Source organism: Sturnus vulgaris, chromosome 1 (genome assembly GCF_052056855.1).
Source record: "Sturnus vulgaris isolate bStuVul1 chromosome 1, bStuVul1.hap1, whole genome shotgun sequence".
NCBI lineage: Eukaryota > Metazoa > Chordata > Aves > Passeriformes > Sturnidae > Sturnus > Sturnus vulgaris.
Genome location: NC_142243.1, coordinates 85,826,835 through 85,845,019, shown reverse-complemented (window position 1 = coordinate 85,845,019; position 18,185 = coordinate 85,826,835). Strand labels below are relative to the sequence as shown.

General features: G+C 37.7%; 1 protein-coding gene across 3 annotated transcripts in view; it reads right to left on the bottom strand.

Annotated features, from left to right (window-relative positions):
* The window catches only part of SEMA5A (semaphorin 5A), a 411,339-nt gene that overhangs the window by 232,486 nt on the left and 160,668 nt on the right, over positions 1-18,185 (bottom strand). For all 3 annotated transcript variants that reach the window (XM_088171122.1, XM_088171116.1, XM_088171133.1), the window contains exon 2: positions 2,390-2,481. The gene's annotated coding sequence lies outside the window, so the exon portion shown is untranslated. The remainder of the gene's footprint in view (positions 1-2,389; positions 2,482-18,185) is intronic.

Here is an 18,185-nt window from a genome sequence, read left to right as displayed (position 1 = left end):
CATGCAACACACACAGCATGCTGTGGCAAGGAATTTCAGAACTGACTTACACACTATGCCAAGAAAAACCAAACCAAAACAAAACACTTCTTTTCCCAGCTTTAAAACTGTTCCCTGTCTGTTTCACCTCATCTTCTCTTCTAATACACACCTCATAGCTCCTATAATTTTATAAATACCTAGCATTAGCATCTGGACATTCTCTCTTTTACAGTCTGAAAACTCCCATCTAGTTAGTTGTTCTTGTATGGATGCTGCTCCATGGATGCCTTCTGCATTCTGCTGCTCTTCTTCATTTTTGTTGCCCTTCTCTGAAACTTTTCCTGTTCTACTCCACTTGTTCTGAGATGAGCAGACCAGGACAGCACACCATCTTTAAGACACAAACACTTCATAGATTTAGAAAGTGGTCTAGTATTTTGATTTCTCTCCTTTCAGAAAAATTCCTGATATAAATTTGCTTCCTGATAGCTACTAAAGTATAGATCAGATTTTTTTAATAAATTGCTGTTTATAGTCCCAAGACCTCAAGCTAACTCAAAATATTACGGGTACTGAATTTCTTCCATCATTTTAATGGCCACTTGGTCTTACATGGTTCTTTTGCATTTGTTTCAGTCTGCTGCCTTTTTGTTTACCTTCTTTTGTCCGGAAAAACTTAGTTTCAGAAACAAACCTTGTCACCACACTTTGTCTTGTCACTTATGAACGTGAAAATACCCCCTAGCACTCACAGAGATATCTATGGAAATCCACTGGTGATTTCAAACACACTTTTCTCCTGAAGATTTTCCCTTACCATTTAAACAATTATCCACACAGTTGGCAGTCCTTGTCCTTAACTTGTGCCTATTAATTCCTTTAAAAAAATTTCAAGGGAACTTTGAATACAAAATAAATTTTCATAATTTAAGTAGAACAATATATCCAATGATGTATTTCACCTGCATGCCAGTTGTCTCCTTCAAAGACCACAGGCAATTTTTGTGATTTGACTTCAAATAAGAAGATAAGATCCCAGGGAGTCTTCCAGTCGGACAGTCTGGCTAGCCATTAAAAGCCACAGAAGATCAGGTCAGCCATAGCTCTGTCCAGCTAAGACTTGAAAGCTTCACTGGGAAAGGTGCCACCCCCACCACAAACCCATGTTTTATTCAGTGCAGTACACTGCTACAGAAAAAGATTTACCTACAATGTCCAATCAAAACATTTCAATTTGTAATCTGTGTATGTTAACCTCCTGCTATTGGTTTGTCTCAACTAGGAACATTGGCTCCATCATCTTTGTAAACATCCTTCAAGCAGCTGAAGGCTAATATTAACCAGTTCACCAGGTCTTAAACATCTTCTTAATCGGGCTTTTATTCAGAGAAATCAATCCTTTCTCAGTATCTCCACTGTAATACTCAGTGTTCTTTCTAAAGCAGAGATACTAATCTAATTTTTTAATTAATCCACTCAGTTTAAACAAGAGACCCACTGGTTTTTAGACTCCTTGAGTTCTGATGAATGCTTTCTGAAATATGGTTAGACATCTTCAAGTACTCAGCTGGTGAGACACTTAAATGCAAGGGGCATGCCACAATAAGTAGCTGGTCTATTTCATTGTACCATTCCTAAAACAACTGGGTAAACTACATCTGGACCTGTTAAACTGAGAACATGAAATTTGTTCTGGAAAGGCAATCTCCTAAAACGCCCATAAGGTTTCCAAAACAGGAACCACCCCACACTCTTCAGTGGTGAGAACATACACACAGGAATTACTCAGTTTTCTGCCATGGCTTTATCTCAGATCACTCCTGTCAGAGTGTCATTATACACAGGCCACAGAGTCTCCAGCTGGCCTCTTGCTCTTGGTGTGGTTGAAAAAAGCATTTATTAACTTTCTGTTTAGCCTGACAGGGGAATGTTTTGGTCCTATTTCCTTCTTTGAACACAGACACAGCTTTTTTTAAGATGTTGTCTTGCTTTTAATAGTCTCCTCTACCTGGTCATTTAGCTATACAGGCTTCCTTTTCCTAAGATGTTTTTAGACTGATGTGGGGAGCCTTCAAAACAGCATCCTGAAATAGTCACCTACAAACATATTACTCTTACAGCTATCCTTCAGTGTCACCTTAAACAAACATCTCCATTTTTACATAGTTTCCCTTTTTGAAGTTGAGCATAATTTAAGAGAGCTAAGAAGAGAGAATTGCAAGTTCTTTTTCTTTCATTCCTCTCATTTTTATTTGTTGATTTTCCTTAGCTTATGGAAAAGAGAAAGGCAGAACAACTCTAATGGTCTACAAAGTCACAACACAAGTCTTTTTTTCCAGACATAATCTTACAATCTCTCCATGACATCATCATCTACTGACTGAACAAAATGCAATCTTTTACCCACCTTTTAGTCACCATCCCTCTGTAATCATGTACTGCCTCTGTTCAGCATTTGTGCAGAGCCAAAGTGAGGTCCTGGGTCTACCTTGGAGGCTCCTAGGAGTTAAAGAAACACAGAAGAGATATAATAGGCATTGAGGAGACAGCTCATCAGCAATTCTCAGACTTTAATTGCAGAAATAAAACATGTCTCTCAAGTCAATAAATTAGAAATGTAAGGCACTTCAACTACACAATGTGAAAAAGAACCAAATAGAAAGAGATTGAAAAAAAAAAAGTCATTCTTTAAAATACCTAGCAGCTTAGGATGAGAATCAGCAGAGGAATATTTGCTGCAGAATTATAAAAATCCATAAGCCATGAATTTGAGAAAATTCCTTGGTGCCTTTACACCACCAAAATTAAACATGGCTAGTACATGGACTTCAGTCCGTCCCTGAGTAAAATCCATGACAAAATTCTGATGGGTAAAACGTCAGTATTCTTCCATAAAACGTAAAGTTCAAGAGAAAAACGTAGTTGCTCTCTAATATCTCAAAACAATATAAAAGCCATTTTCAAGAACGCAATGCATCATTAAGCACATTTCCAGACATTAACCTATCTTGTAGGAATGACAAATATAAATATTTTAAAAATTATCTTTCTTTTTTATATATTGAAACAAAGAAAGTACTGCTAATCAATCAAGTGCTATCTCTACTTGAAACAGCAAGACGGGGATCACATAGCAGTTTCCTGCTCTCAACACTTCAAGAAAAAGGCACTTCACAAGAAGAAACAGTAGTACTCTGTTCAATTTAAGCATTCGTTTCCTAGATTGAGAACGTCTACAGAACAGAACAAATATACCAGCAATCAACAGTTCACCCTTGAACCGAAACAGAGACATGAAAAAAAAAAAGGGGTCATTGTTCCACTCTGTTTGCTCACTTATATGAAATAACTGTACTAGATGACTGGAAGTGATTGTGATTTTTTTCCAGTGCTTTCCTGACCTATGAAAGTCTCAGGAAATCTGCCAAATGCATAACCATGTTTAGAAATGTTTGGAAACATCATACGAAAAAGAAGAACTCTCCAGGTTGGCCAACAAAGATTCAGATTTATGTTTGCCACATCAAAATTTCTCAAGAATCTCATTCGCCCTATCATCAAGCACTTCAAAATATAATTTACATATTTTCTCCTAAATTAAGAATTTATATCATATCATTTCTATCATATGTGCACATATACACTCCTCCTTGAAATTCAGTGATGTCAAACTCTCTTGTAAAAATTGCCAAAAGCAGATTTAGATGGTGTTCTCCAAGGCATAGGGATCAATTGAAGCTAAAGGATAGAAAGTCACTTTCAATTTCATAGTCCAAGGTGGTAGGAGAACCTTATATTTTTGACAAGACATTGCATCACCCTTTCATTGCCTCCCACTTTTCAGAAAGGCAAGGACAAATTTAAAACCTGGAAGAGGACCAAAATCCACTTTTTATATTACTATGTACCAGAGAATTCTCAAAACCTCAGCACTCAAACTACCCGTCACCAGTGCATGTTGATGACAAACTACTCTGAGACATTCAGTCTGTCAAGTAATTAATTATAAGTGTTACCATGCAGTAAGTTCTACAGACAACTGCAAGCAACCCATCTCCAAGATGCAGTGTGCAAGTGATTTATGTATGCACTCACTACACCAGAATGAGCAGCTGAATTATTAGACTTTGAAACATTACAAAGAAGGCTGTATACCTCAATTTTTCTAAACAAGCCTAACACTACTAGTGATTTCTATAAGTGCTTGAACCTGCCCACTGTCGCCCCAGCATTCACTTCACGATTCTTATTTCTACATAAATATATCAGATTCTATTCAATCAAAATAAAAGCTTGAGAAAGTTTATTTTTATTCTAATCTTAATAATTACCTAAACAAAACTGGAAAGCAGAGTACAAATCCATAGTATTGATTTAAGGAAAACATGCACATACACAAAATCTAAGAAACAGAAGTCAGACTTCTACAGATTCACATCTTGCTCCCCTTACACTTCTTCATATGGCAACTCTGCTGCTCCTATGACTGTGGTAGCACTCATCAAGCAAAATACAGTGCATGCTGTGGGTAGTATAACACCAGAAACTACCCTGATTAGTTTAATTTAAGCTAAAAATAGGCTAACTCAGTCTACGCAGCCCACACCAAACCAGTTTTACAGAAACTGTAAATAAAGCCACCAAAATTAGAAGTCTAACTGCAAAAAAACCACATCAATTATTTTACTGGAAGGTATGCAAGCATGTTTTAGTTTACTTTTGCTTTGGTTTAGCATGAGTTGCTAAAGCAAAAGGGCTAGAGTGGCTTTGCTTCATGTCTCTGTCTCCCACTCTTTCCTTTCAAAATGACTTCTGGAACGGATGAAGTTTCAGTCGAACACAAAAACTTCCATGAAAATGGTCAGGAAAAGCAACAGACAAACCCACTTTCCAAACAGCTGTTTGTACCTACTGTCAATGACAAACACAGGTACACAAGAGGGGAATTCAGTCACAGTACTTTTTTATTTCCCAGAAGCCCACTAATTAAAAAGAATGGGGCAGCCATCTGCAAATGGATAAAAATAGACATACTAGTGGAAGGTTTCAAGAAATCATCACAAGATTTAAAGCTAAACACATGGAATGCTGCTTCCTGCTGCTGACAGGACGTGGTACTAAAGTCACTGGTATGACCAAGCAGAGTGATTGAATGTGGAGGGGGCACCACGGAGAGCACACATGCAGTCACCACCTTTGCTGTTACATGGCTGCAGGCACTGTGCTCCCATCTGCCTACTGTACCTAAAAAGGTCTTTGGCAACACACTGAACTGAGCAAAGAAACAATCACAGCATGTCTAGACACTGTGGCTTGTCGGCATGGCGAGGCTTCCCACTTCTGCATTGCAGCTGCACAGCGCTGCTCAGGCAGTGCCACAGCACAGCCTCACCTCACCCAGTCAGCTGGGAGTTTGCCCAGGCACTCAGGATCTTCACACAACACCCAGTGACAACCCCTGATCACCTCGCAAGACAAAAAAGGACACTGAGTGGGATTACTGAGTGGGATAAGAACGTGCCGGCTCCACATCATTTCACCAGCAAGCCTTGGCTTTGACTACACAGAGTTGGTAACCTGAGCTAAGGAAGCTGCTCCAAGTGGCTGTGGATGATGCCAGTGGAGCTAAAGTAGAAGTGTTAGGGACACCAGGTAGATGAGGCTTTTCTGCACTTCAGTGTTCTCACCATCTATGCACAGGAGAACCAAACAAATATGAGTAAACTTCATGTACTGCTTAAAATACAATTGAACACATTCTTTGCTTTTGTTAATATCTGGCAAGAGAGAAAATCTTGTGAAAACTGAAAATGTATCAAAACTGAGAAAGGGAGAGGAAAACGAGCAAGAATAAAAAGGTAAAAATATTCTTCCCCTCCTCCAAAACACGCCTGCATTATGCAAATATATCCTACTTTCAGGAATCAATCAAGGATGAATGGCTACAACTGCAATCCACTACTCCGTGTTCCTTCTACAAATACTAACATTTCTCTTTATGATATATGCCAGCAAATATTACTACTTTGTTTTCTCTCTTCATGCTGAAGAGGTCCTCGCATAAGGAAAAAGATGTCATTAAATCCAGCTTATTTGCTTGACTAAAGAACACACATAGAAAGATGGCAATTATTGAGAAGAATCTAGGCATAAGAAACATGAAAAAAAAATGAATAGCCTTCTTATAGATCTGCATTTTGTTTATATACTTTCCAAATCACAATATAGGGTAGAATAAAACCAAAATGAAATAAATGTAGGGATTTTTAGGGCGAAAAAGCAGAACAAAGGAAAAATCAAAAATACACTTGAACATGTCCCTGCTTGAGACCACAGAACCAGCTCATACAAATGCATCCCAGACAGACGGACACCTGCAGAGCAGAAGCTCAATGTACAGAATGCTACACATACTCCTGCTTCATGTGCAGGGCTGGGAAACTTCCAGGTCTTGACACATGTGTTTTCTGGTTGAACTCAGAAATTACATCCAATCAAAACAGGAGCAGTACCAGGACTCTCTTAAGTTCCAGCTTTGTTCTCACCTTGCTGAGCACAGGCTCCCAGGCATGAACAACTGTGGACACGTGCACACACACACGGGTGCATGCAAATCCCATATGCAGTAGATCTGACTCATCCTGAGTTTGTCAGGCTGACTCCATAGGCATGATAAAGTCAAAATAATCAGAACAGACTCCTTCAGGCCAAAATAGAAGAAATGCAGAGATTGGAGTGCCAGGACAAGAAACATATTGCTAGCAGGAAAGCATAGACCAGAATACGTGAGGTCACCAGTCAGCCAGAGTTCTCTGGATGAAAATTACAAAACAGAATGACATAACATTTATCTGGTTTTGCAGGGATTTGACTAATAATAACTCATTTAAAGACACTGAACTTGCCCTGCTACTTACTTTAACTCCACTGAGGTCAAAGTGACAGGACATGTTAATGTTCATTTAGCCTTTTAACTAATCATCACAGATTTACAACCCAAGAGCAGCAGCACTTTGTTCTTCCAAAAACCCCACCATGATTCCAAAACAGTCATTTTTAAAGTATAATACATTATTAAGACTGCTGACAGAACAAACAGTATTACCTTGTTCAAAATGGTAGAGATGGAGAAAAACAGTAATAAATGAGAAATTATTGTGGTCTTGCTCCCACTGAAGTAATGTTTTTCTTGAAGACTTCAAAGAGCAGGGAAACATGGCCTTTATCCAACTTTCTGCAAATTACACAACTGAGTAATTTTATTTAAAATAAATCACTTCTGATACAACTCTGATCTCCTTAAGTTTGACAGCAAAACTTCTGAAAATCTTTATTCTTGAGTGTGACACCATTTATCCTTGTGCTTCTCTGGTCTTCTGCTGAAGTCTATAGCGCTCTGTTGCCACTGGTATTTGCTGCCTACATGTCTCAAAACTTTTACATGGTTTTCTGAGTCTGAATTTCACTGGTTTGATGATCCAGGCACACTTTTCCAGTTCCAGGATTCTGACAAGAATAGCACCCTTTAGAATCTTTCAGCCAAATGGTGTTAATACTGAGGACACAAAAGGCCAAGAGTGACCAGAGAAATCAACTTCATAATGCAAGTCAAATAAAAGAATTATTGAACACTGTGGCATACATACACACACAAGATTTGTTTCTGTGTGTATCTCTACAAAACATAGGTAAAAATAAATGTTTCTAGCATTTTTGGGTGTCTTTAAGATGAAACTCAATAGATGTACTGTGTTTGGTTTGGGTTTTTTGTTCATTTTGGTTTGGTTTTGTGTGTGTTTGTGTGTATATGCATTTTAATATTGCAGAAGGGTACCATGCAATGGTCTTCTTAAGAAATCTCCTTTCCTCCCCAGTATGCTTCTACCTCTTCTACCATATTCACCTGTAAGATAAATAGTCTCAACATCACTCCACCCACCCTGACAACTATTCTTGGAATAAAACATCATTCCTTTTCTGGAATTATTCCAAGTAATTTCATATCTTAACTGATTCTCTGACTTAAGTGACATGCTGGTAGCTGATGCTAGCATGTAAATCTTAAATTTCATTGATCATCATGTTTTCCAAAATCTGTGAAAATTTGGGAAAAACAAGCAAAACCAAATACCCTGTAATTTAGTCTGGATGAAACAGTTGCTTCCTTCCTTTCATTAACCAGTACGTTGCTCCTTTATTTTCTAAAGGTGGCAAGTAAGCTAAGAAAGGTAAAACCAAAACCATGGGTATCATGGAAGATCAGTCCTTAGCAAATGTATCTTTAAATATGTAACCATAAAAACATTGTTTTCTCTGACCTTTGGCAAAAGCCAGTGAACCTTTCCATTTCAGTTTTAAAAAATTCAAATGAAGCTTAGATGACAGGCATCTCCTAGAGAAAGAAAATGTCCACAAGCCCCAGGGAAGTCCTAGATTTTATTTACTATTCTGAAATACATTTGCTGTACTGCAGGATACCAGCTGATACATTTTCTGTAGCATAATTAATTCAGAGACATCTGCTTGCTAGCAGACCAAGGATGAAGCTTGGGATTATGAGACCTGGATTAAAGTTCTCACTCAGGAGCTGATTTGTGGTGTATCTCTGAGAACCTTGATCTGACCCCATTTCATCATTACAAAATGTGAAGGCGTCTTTTAATATTACCCATGTTCTTTAAATAAAATGGAAATTTTTATATATCTCAGTGAACTGCACTGGAAACACTGCAGTTCCAATTAATACTGAACTCCTGAGGATAATGACAATTACGGGAAACCTTTATGGTTGTGTTCCCTTAGTCAGAGAGCCCAGCTGCCTTTTGGAGAAACAGGACTGAACAGATTCATGTAGGTACTGCAGATGCCAAATAATAACACAAAGGCTAATCCTGAATATTGCAGCTGCTGATAATGTTCACTGCCTAACAATGCAGAAAGTATTACACTCACTATTGCTTACAGCATGCACTGCTACAGAGAAAGAAAAAAAAAAGCAATGGTATGTAGTCTGGGAGCATCCAGGTTGATAGTCTGGAGAGGAAAATCCAACTCAGTGCATATAGCCTGAGGTTATTGGAAAAGTGTCTGATAATATGCAGCAGGCTCCCATAATTGTGCAGCTGAAGTAATAATATCCCAACAAAATGCAATTACAATGTACAGTGTTTAAAAACTCTGCCAGTTTTTACATGTCGGTTTATTCCTAAAGCTGGCTTATACACTTTGTTAGTCTAAAAGTGTTCCAAAATTATTTAAAGAAATCACATACATTCCATTTTAAATACAGGAGATCACATTAAATCCTAGGTAAGTCCATAAATTGTATTTGTTATGTATCAGGGGAAAAGAAAAATTGACCTGTAATCTGCTTTTCCAAATGGGGGGAGACTTCTTAAACTTTATGGGAAAGGGCTTGGGGTGGGAGGGGAGTGTATGTGTACACTGCTTGGTACAACTCATCAACAAAATTTATACAGTTTAGGTTCCCAGCACAAATGTATTGAAATCATTGATGATACAAGAGAGAGAGAAGTTAAACAGTTTCTTTGTCTATGGTGCTTTCATATTCTGTGTCTTTTTTTTTCTGGCTTTGATTGTTCTCATTCAGTGATGGATGCTTTTCCTTCTTCCATCTCAGCATGCATGAGAGAAAGACAAAACTTAACATATCCATCACCGGAGCCAGAACACACAGCACAGTCCATATGGTACCATAAATCCCAAAGTGATAGATGCTCCCTGCTTCCCCCAGCAAGATTCTTAGCTCTTCTACTCTCTCTTCAGCATGAAGTTGAATGCTTGGTGTTTAGGGTTAATTTTTTTAGGTGACTGTAGAGATAGTAAGAATATTGTGTTGTGATGTGGACATATTCCAAGTCTTGCCTGAAATACTCTTACCCAAGGCCAAATGTTTTCCCCATCAGCAATGAAAACATGCAATGCTTTGGCATTTTCCAGCAGCCTATCCCTCCCTTTGCCACCCAACATGCACGAAAACTCCCATCTCCCTGGCTGCTCACCGTGCTGAAGCAATCACAAATGCCTCAGGCTAAGCAAATACAGAGAGGTAAACACTCCAGTCCTGGCCACCATCCCAGGGAGGACACACACAATAATTTCCAAGCTCCTCAACAGATTTTTTTTCTTGTGTTCGGTACTAACAAGATTAAGGAAGAAGAGTTTTAATACACAGGTAGGATCCCTGTCAAGACTTTGATTGCAATGCCTAGTTTATCATAAGCTATCATTGAAAACTAATACCTTCTATGCTTTGCTGTGCACTAGGCTTAAAAAAGTAGGCACCAGATCCCAGAATTGCCCTGCACTATGCCCACAGTGAATTTCCTTTCACAGCTTTCCTTCCTCTTCTATCTCCAATCCACAGAAACTATGCTTACTTTCAATTAACTTATTACATCCACACTAAGTAGAGCATGAAGTACAGGATTTCACATTTGCCTCAGGCAGCTGAGAAAGAATACCTGTCTCAAAAAAGAGCAGGAGATTTTGGTAGCTGGTGCTGGGGTTGATCCGGAATTTTGGTACTCAAGCTTTGGGAGAACTTATGCATGAAAGTATGCAGAGGCACAGGCACATTGTCCCGAGGCACATTTATTAAAATGCAGTGTTAACTTCAGTATCAGGTATTGGCTCTCATTATCTTTGACAATTCACCAAGCAACACTTACAATTTTGATGTTAATTCACAACTTAACAGTATGAATCGGTAATACATACACAGCTAACTGTAGTAAACTCACCAATTAACAGGAAATTCCTATTAGAAACACCATTAGGAGTGGCTAAGAATTTGAATTGTAAAACAAAGATTTTGCTTACTAGGACAAAATAGTAGGATGTATGTACTGTTGAAATTTATGTGCAAGGATTTGTATGATACCATTGTTTCTGATCTCTTATAATTATATATGAAGAAAGAGGTATTTGATTTAGAACATCTTCATCAGAGCAAACCACTAAAATTTTCCTAGAGCAACTGCAGGAAATAAATAGTGCAAACAAGCAGAAAAAACATCAAAGACACACCCAAACTTCATATGGAAATCCCGATTTTAAGACTGGTGCTCCCTTCAGAAATGCAAAAAATACTCCTGAAAAAAGCTCCTGGAAAATACTCGTATTCCAAAGTTCTCATCATCTTTCAAAGGTAAGATAAGTTGAAACAATGGAACAAAGCAAAGAGAAGCTGCACTACAGATAAGTTTCTGAGATAATCACACTTTATCTAAGGTAAGCTTCAAACTCTACCACAGACTAAATATATGTAGCTGGTGCCCATGCTGCAATTGTCAGGGCTTTTACCCGCCACAAAACTTATTCTCTCACTTTTTACTCTAAGGTCTGAATTTCTTCAAAACAAATTAATTTGGCTCACACATTGCTTCGTACTGGAGGCAGTATTGATACACAGAGATTATGAATGAAATTTAGACCACATAGAAGGGTATACTAAATTTTCCCATATAAACACAATGTTAAAATGGAATTTAAACAGTATAACATGAAACTAATAGGATTTTGAAAAAATACATAAAATTTTGAAAAAAATTGTATTACTTTACTATCATCACAGATGAGACAAAACTGAACAAAAATGTATAATTATGTCGGAGACATTCTGCCATCATGACACCCCACAGTTAGTGCTGGCCTAGAAGTGCACATCATTTTGCACATCCAGGAGGCCCCTCTGGTTCTCTCCCTCAGAAACTCTGAGCCATAGTGAAAGCTCCAGTTAAACAGAATTCTGACTTAAACTTCTTCCTTTTAGCCACAGGAAGAAGGACTAAATGCAAAGGGAATGTTTACTTTCAAATATGTAATTTCGGCTTACTGAAAATCCTACAAGTGCACTCACCAGATACTTTGGTTGAAGCTTCTTTGCTCTACTCTGTCTTAACCAACTTTAAATTATGCAACCGTTTCAGTTCTGTTAATTTCTTATACTCCCTCTCCATTCTTGGTGGGGGAAAAGAAACTTAAACCAGTTTATTGTTACCTTCCACTGCCAGACAAAATAAAGCTAAAAGATACCTTTTGCTTTTGTTTGTGTCCATACATTTCTATGCAAAGAGATATCTTCAGATATTCCCTCTAGTAAGATTCAAGTCACAGTTTTAACTGTGTTACATCTGGAGAACTTGGTCTTTGAGAGATCAAATCCAGCTCCCCAGCTGCCCAAAATTAGGCTCTGGATTCAGAAAATCATTCTTCTTTATACAATTTTAACCTATGTTACAGTCCCTCCTCATTCCCCAGAAAACTTCTCAAGGTCACAGTTTAGATGCAGCATTTGAAGAAAATTTTCTCTGCCCAGAAATAGATCTTTCACACTACTTTGTGTGCTATGACTGGCAAATATTGGGAAAAAATGGTAAAGGCTTTTCTATTTCCTTGTCAGAACATGCTGCTCCCAAGAACACCTATGGGCCTGGTACTTCATGGCAAAAATCTCAAAGTTTGTAGAGCAAACAGACAATCAGACAGTCAAAGTGGTCTGGGATGCAGCACAAGGCAGTTCTCAAGGCAGAGACCAAACATCAGGGAAAATAAAAGATGAGCACTCTGTTTTTACTTTATTTTGCACATCTTGTTATGGCAGGCTGGTGATATGCAGCTATTAGAGTGCAGCTTTTTTAGGCACAAAACACAAAGCAGAACCTATCCACCTGTAGCTCAGTAATTCCTTGTCCTCCTATCCACTGAAGGGCAGATCAGAAAAATACTAAGAATTAAAGACTCCAACAAGCACTTCTTGATACGCTGGTTTTAGATACACAGGCTGCCTTCCTTTTTTGCAAAGTATGAGGATTGTCTACTTTTTTATCAGGTAGTCAAGAAAACACCTCATTTTCATGCAGAGCATTAGTGGGAAAATACTGCATAGTCTGTAAACGCAAAAACAGAGCCTGCTTGAGAGGTGGGAATTAAGGCAGAGAAGAGGGGGGAAATCACGATTCAGAAACTGAAGGAAATCAAAACTAATACTGAACTGGGAAGTATAAGACAAGTCATCAAGTGGGATGTTAATAAACTCAGCATCAAGAATCTTGTTCTTGTTTAGACATTCTTACATGCTTAAAACTGCTACAGGAGGCAGCGCTATTTGCAATTTCCTGACAACATCCCAATTTATGCCCCATTTCTGCATGTATTGAAACATCTGTAAGTCAGAAAAGTCACTACAGACAAGACAATAGTTGTGGATGGGTAGTCTATGTGCAGTTTGGTTTCCTTTTTTTTTTTTTTTTAGATACAGTAGAATTCACTTAAATTTTTAACAGAGATCACTGGGATTTAAGATATCTATTGGGTTTGTTTCAGGTTCCAAGCTTGGCTTGCAGTTTGCAAGTTAAAATCAGTTTTCTAAATAAAAGGTAAAATAATAAGGGGAAGCTCAAGAAGAAAGTTACAGTTACCACAATATCTTCCCTATATCCTATTAAGTAACACTTTTACATCTTTTTGTCACTTTTGACAGCAGTATGGCAAAATTAGGAAAGCTCATTTTCAAGGCATCTTTGGGATGCAAAGTCAATAAAAGCTGCTCAAGAACACCTCCCCAAACAGCATAGTGGAAATCTTGTGGGGAAACCAGTATAAAACCCAAGTTACTTGCCCACCTAACTGTGTGTTTTATATATTGCACAGGAACACAATTTTCTCCCATTCTGCATTAGCTTGTTTTCCATCCAGCATATTTTGCTTTTTTACTTGCCTCTGTGTATGAGAGATTCGAAGGAAGAAAAAAATGGAAAAAGCCAGAAAAATAACATAAGTTTGCAACCCCCTTTTTAAGATGTACTCTGAAAAAATTGCCTCAGAAGAATCACCTTCATTTGCAACAGCATAACCAAGGGGAGTAGCTTTTACTTTCTTTCAATTTGTTTTTACAGACATACTACTTGCAATGTGTGATCCACGTCCTTAGGGAAAAAAAGATTGGTTAAGGATGCCAGAGATGTCCCCTTGATGGCAAAGGAACAGGGAGAGTTGAAGAGTAACAACCATTTTCATTCATATTACTATAAGCATTCCCACTGGTCTCCACAAAACACCAAATAAACAGGACTGAAAGTGATTAAATTCCAATTTCAGCCTTTGAATACCTATAAATATTCCTAAAGGACTAATGAGGAGTGGTCCATCTCATAAGAAATACTACCAATGTAGGATGAAACTCACACTTAAAATACTAGGAGAGCTAGTGAGGGAACTAAATTTTTAATGGATCCATCACTTCCAATATTTTCATCCTACAGTAGAAGAGCATTCATCTTCTCTTTCTTCCCAGATAGTACTATTTTTAAATCAACTGTATCACAAAATGGTTCTATTTATATATTACAAAATGCAATAAGGTCTTCTGAAACAAAAGAGATTTGAGATGTGAAGGGAGAACTGTCACATAAGAACACCTCTGGATGGATTTGACAGCTTCAAACAAGTTACATCATTTCAATTACTTCTCTACCCCTCAAAACAGGTTCCAGACTTACACAAGACAGACTTACATGAAGATATGGCTAAACTCTTGCTTGCAAGGAATTAGTCGTAACTGATCCTCTAGAAAACTGACCAAGAGGCAAAATTATTTATATTTACTGAATACTGATTGTCCTTCCACTTCCACAGAAGAACTAATACTTCTGCTCAAAGATATACTGCAGCATTGATTCTGTTTTGATATTAACTGTAGGTATTGGTCTACTAGAACTTCAGACATATGGTATAAGTAGAAAATGGCCCACACGTCAAAGTTTTTCAGAGTTTTATTAAGCCTTCTTGTAATTATCTAACTTTACAATGCAATTCTTCATTCCTTGCCTTGGAGTATCCTCTTAGCTTCTCATTTCAAAATGCAACAAAAACAAAGTAAAGTTTTCTCATGGAGTTCTCAAACACTTTTCTGAATAGCAAGGTTGATCAAATTCGACTTCAAACAGCACTGCAACTCTTCTGAAATTCTCTTTAAAGTATTTACAAAATCTGCCATATTTTGAAAGTTTTGAAAAGACACACACTCAAATCAAAACCTACTTTAAAATGGTAGTACCTCATCCTGCAGATGACAAGCATTGAGTTCCCTCATGATTTTTTATTCAAAGAAACCCCATAACTTAATCCTGCAAAACAGCTCTAAGAACTTCTATGTCATAGATTATTAAACTGAACCAAAAGGAGAAATTTGTTTAAAATACAATACAAATCTGAAACTTGATTAAAATCATCCCTTAATCCCATCCAGCATTTGTTTTAACTAAACCATTTATTTTTACTAAACTCTCAGTAAAGTCCTAAGAAAACCTGGTCACATCCACCTACAAAAGGAGACAATATTTACATTTATTTCTATACATGCCAGTATCCCTTTTTGTTGCACTATTTTTCCCTTTCCTAGAACATCAATTTTAATGCTAAGGAGTAGGTAAGCAAAAGAAATCAAAAGTAAAACCATCACCACCAATCCTATACACAAGAGACAACCATTTAGTTGCACTTTATTGTGTGTGCTTGAATAGGTAATTCACACTTAAACAAAAAAGAAAAAAGAAAACAAAAAAGAAGAAATTTGTAGGTACTATTTCCAACTTCATCGCCCATCGCCCTTAAAATGCAAGTATTCTAACACACGTATATACATATATAAAATACAGAACAAAAATAGACTCACTTATCACAGTCATCCAAACCACTACAGATCTTTAAATATTTTATCATAAAACAGTGGGGCAAAATCAGCTGCTAAAAAATTGCATTAACTCTTTGATCTCTAGCAATGAGCATCACATACAGGTTAGTTGAGAACTCACACCAAGAAACATTTTTCATTTAAAATAAAATGCTGCAACAGCCGAAGTCCCAAAACAATATTCTAGAGAACCCCAGTTTTCTAATATCCAGGCATGCACATACTGCAGTGTCTTTTTGGCTTCTAACATAAAAGATATCTCCGGAGACACTACATCATCCTTGCCTAGGATGCTACCAGGACACTGAAATTCAGGATCTGAGATGCATTTAGAGTCAAGGAACAAAGTTACTCCACAGGACAATTGCCTTTTGTTCATGTACCAAGGAAATTGAAGTCCCTTCCTTGTGAAAAATTGAACACTACAGATCCTACAATTAAAACTGCCATCAATACAGAACACACCTTCGGAGAAAAATGGAAAAATATGAAAGTCACAGCCATTACTCAGAACAATCTGGAAACCAAAGAAAAGAATGGAGGGACAACGAAACAACAATAACCAACAAAATGGGACCATGTTCAAGGTATTAACCAGAACAGACAACTATTTCTCTTAATTGCAAGAAGCAAATACTGCAAAAAAGAGGCCACAGAAAGGACCAGAAGATTCTCTCTGCCAAGCACTAAAAATTTAAAAAGCCAAAAAACTCTCCTCCAAAAAAAGCTCCAAAATTAAGCCTGTAACATGGATAAACGATTAATCACATCACCATCGAGATGTTTAAAGTACTTCACTTGCAAAGTAGCAGTCACAAATCACAATTGACTGAAACCTGATTACAAAAACACCGGTGCCACCAAACCCATGAAAAAACAATGGCCTAATGACACGGACCATTGTATGCTCTGTGTTTGATCTGTTATTTTCCCAGCTAGTAACCCTCAGACTGTAAATGCAATACAAAAATGCCATCCTGAACACAAGGGAAAACACCAGCAATGACTCCTTTGCTCTCTCTTTTACAGAAGGCCACTAGCTGCAACTCAGTTTCTAGATACATGATGATGGGAGAAAACCTTCACCTCTGATGCACTTTCACTTACACTCAAAGCCTATTTAGAACAGATCTTGTTGGATTTCATGAACCTTTGTTTTAAATCAGTTGCGGCTCTTGGCATATTATACAGAAACTGTAAAAGAAGCTGCTCTTTTCCCGACATGAACACAAGCCTTTCAAGATGGGTTTTGAAAAAGTTACACTCTCCAGCAAAATGGCTGGAAATAGCAACTGCTTAATGGTTTAAAACTTTTTCTAAGCACTGGCCACAGTCATCAATAGTCCAGCACTTCACCAGATGAAGTAGGACCAGCAGAAGGGTACTTGAAGCAAAACACAACTTCACAACTTTCTTCCTCTTAAAAGAGTAAAACTGAAAAAAGGCGGCGGGGGTGGGGAGAATAAAACATTTAGCAAAAATTACTGAAGCTAGTCTCCTCCTAGGAACATGAAGAACAATTTGTAACAGTTGGGTATCTAGAAGTATTCAAAGTGCTTGTCCAAACACTGCCAGTGTCCTCCTCCTCTCTGCCAGACTTCCCATGAACTGAGTGAGCTCTGAGGCCTCAAAAAGGTTAGAGGGAAGAAGGGAACTTAAGGTCAGAAACAAGCTTAAACTGACCCAGCTGTAATAACAAAAACACACAGGCTTACAACTCAATAATTTTTTACTCGAAAAAACCCCCACTGATTTAGAAAGCTTTATAATTTCTCCATGCAGATTATATAAACAGAATTTCTTGCTGACACAATTTTTGTTTGTTTGTTTCTTGCATACAACAGTAGAAAACGCTTTTAAAAGCAAATGAAAAAAAAAAAAGTGCATAAATGTGAATACTCCTAAATCACAAAAGCCTATAGCTGAATCCACACTGAAAACGTTGAAAATTTTACCTAAGCATGCTTTGTGAAACAATTAAATCATATTACCTCATGAGAAAATTCCCTAAGAAATAAAACAATTTCCCAGAGGATTGTAATAGCTGAAGGCATAAGTGTCAAATGCACTAGAATTCTTTAAACTTTCAAAATATTTTGCAATTTTGGGGGGTTTTCAAAGGGTAAGGATGCTCCTCTTTCAGAATGCAGATGCAAGTAACTTCTTACCTCAGCAGCCTCTTTCCTAAAGCACCCTCTCCCCTGTCATCTCTACTACCTTTACACAGCAGGTGAGAAAAAAGTGTAATATGCTTGTCACAAATAGGGCATTTGCCAATGCCACTTGATATTTTGATGTGCTGGAGGCTTTTGGAGATTACAGCCACGACAGACATTGGGGTCAGCAGCACTGCATGCAGGCAATTCTCTCATGCTGAAATACTCAAAGCAGCTGAAGCCCTTTTATCTAATGTACACACATTTTCTAAAGCCTGATCCTGGATATCCATGCCAAATATGCTTCAGAGGTGAAATGAAAAGTAAAATTA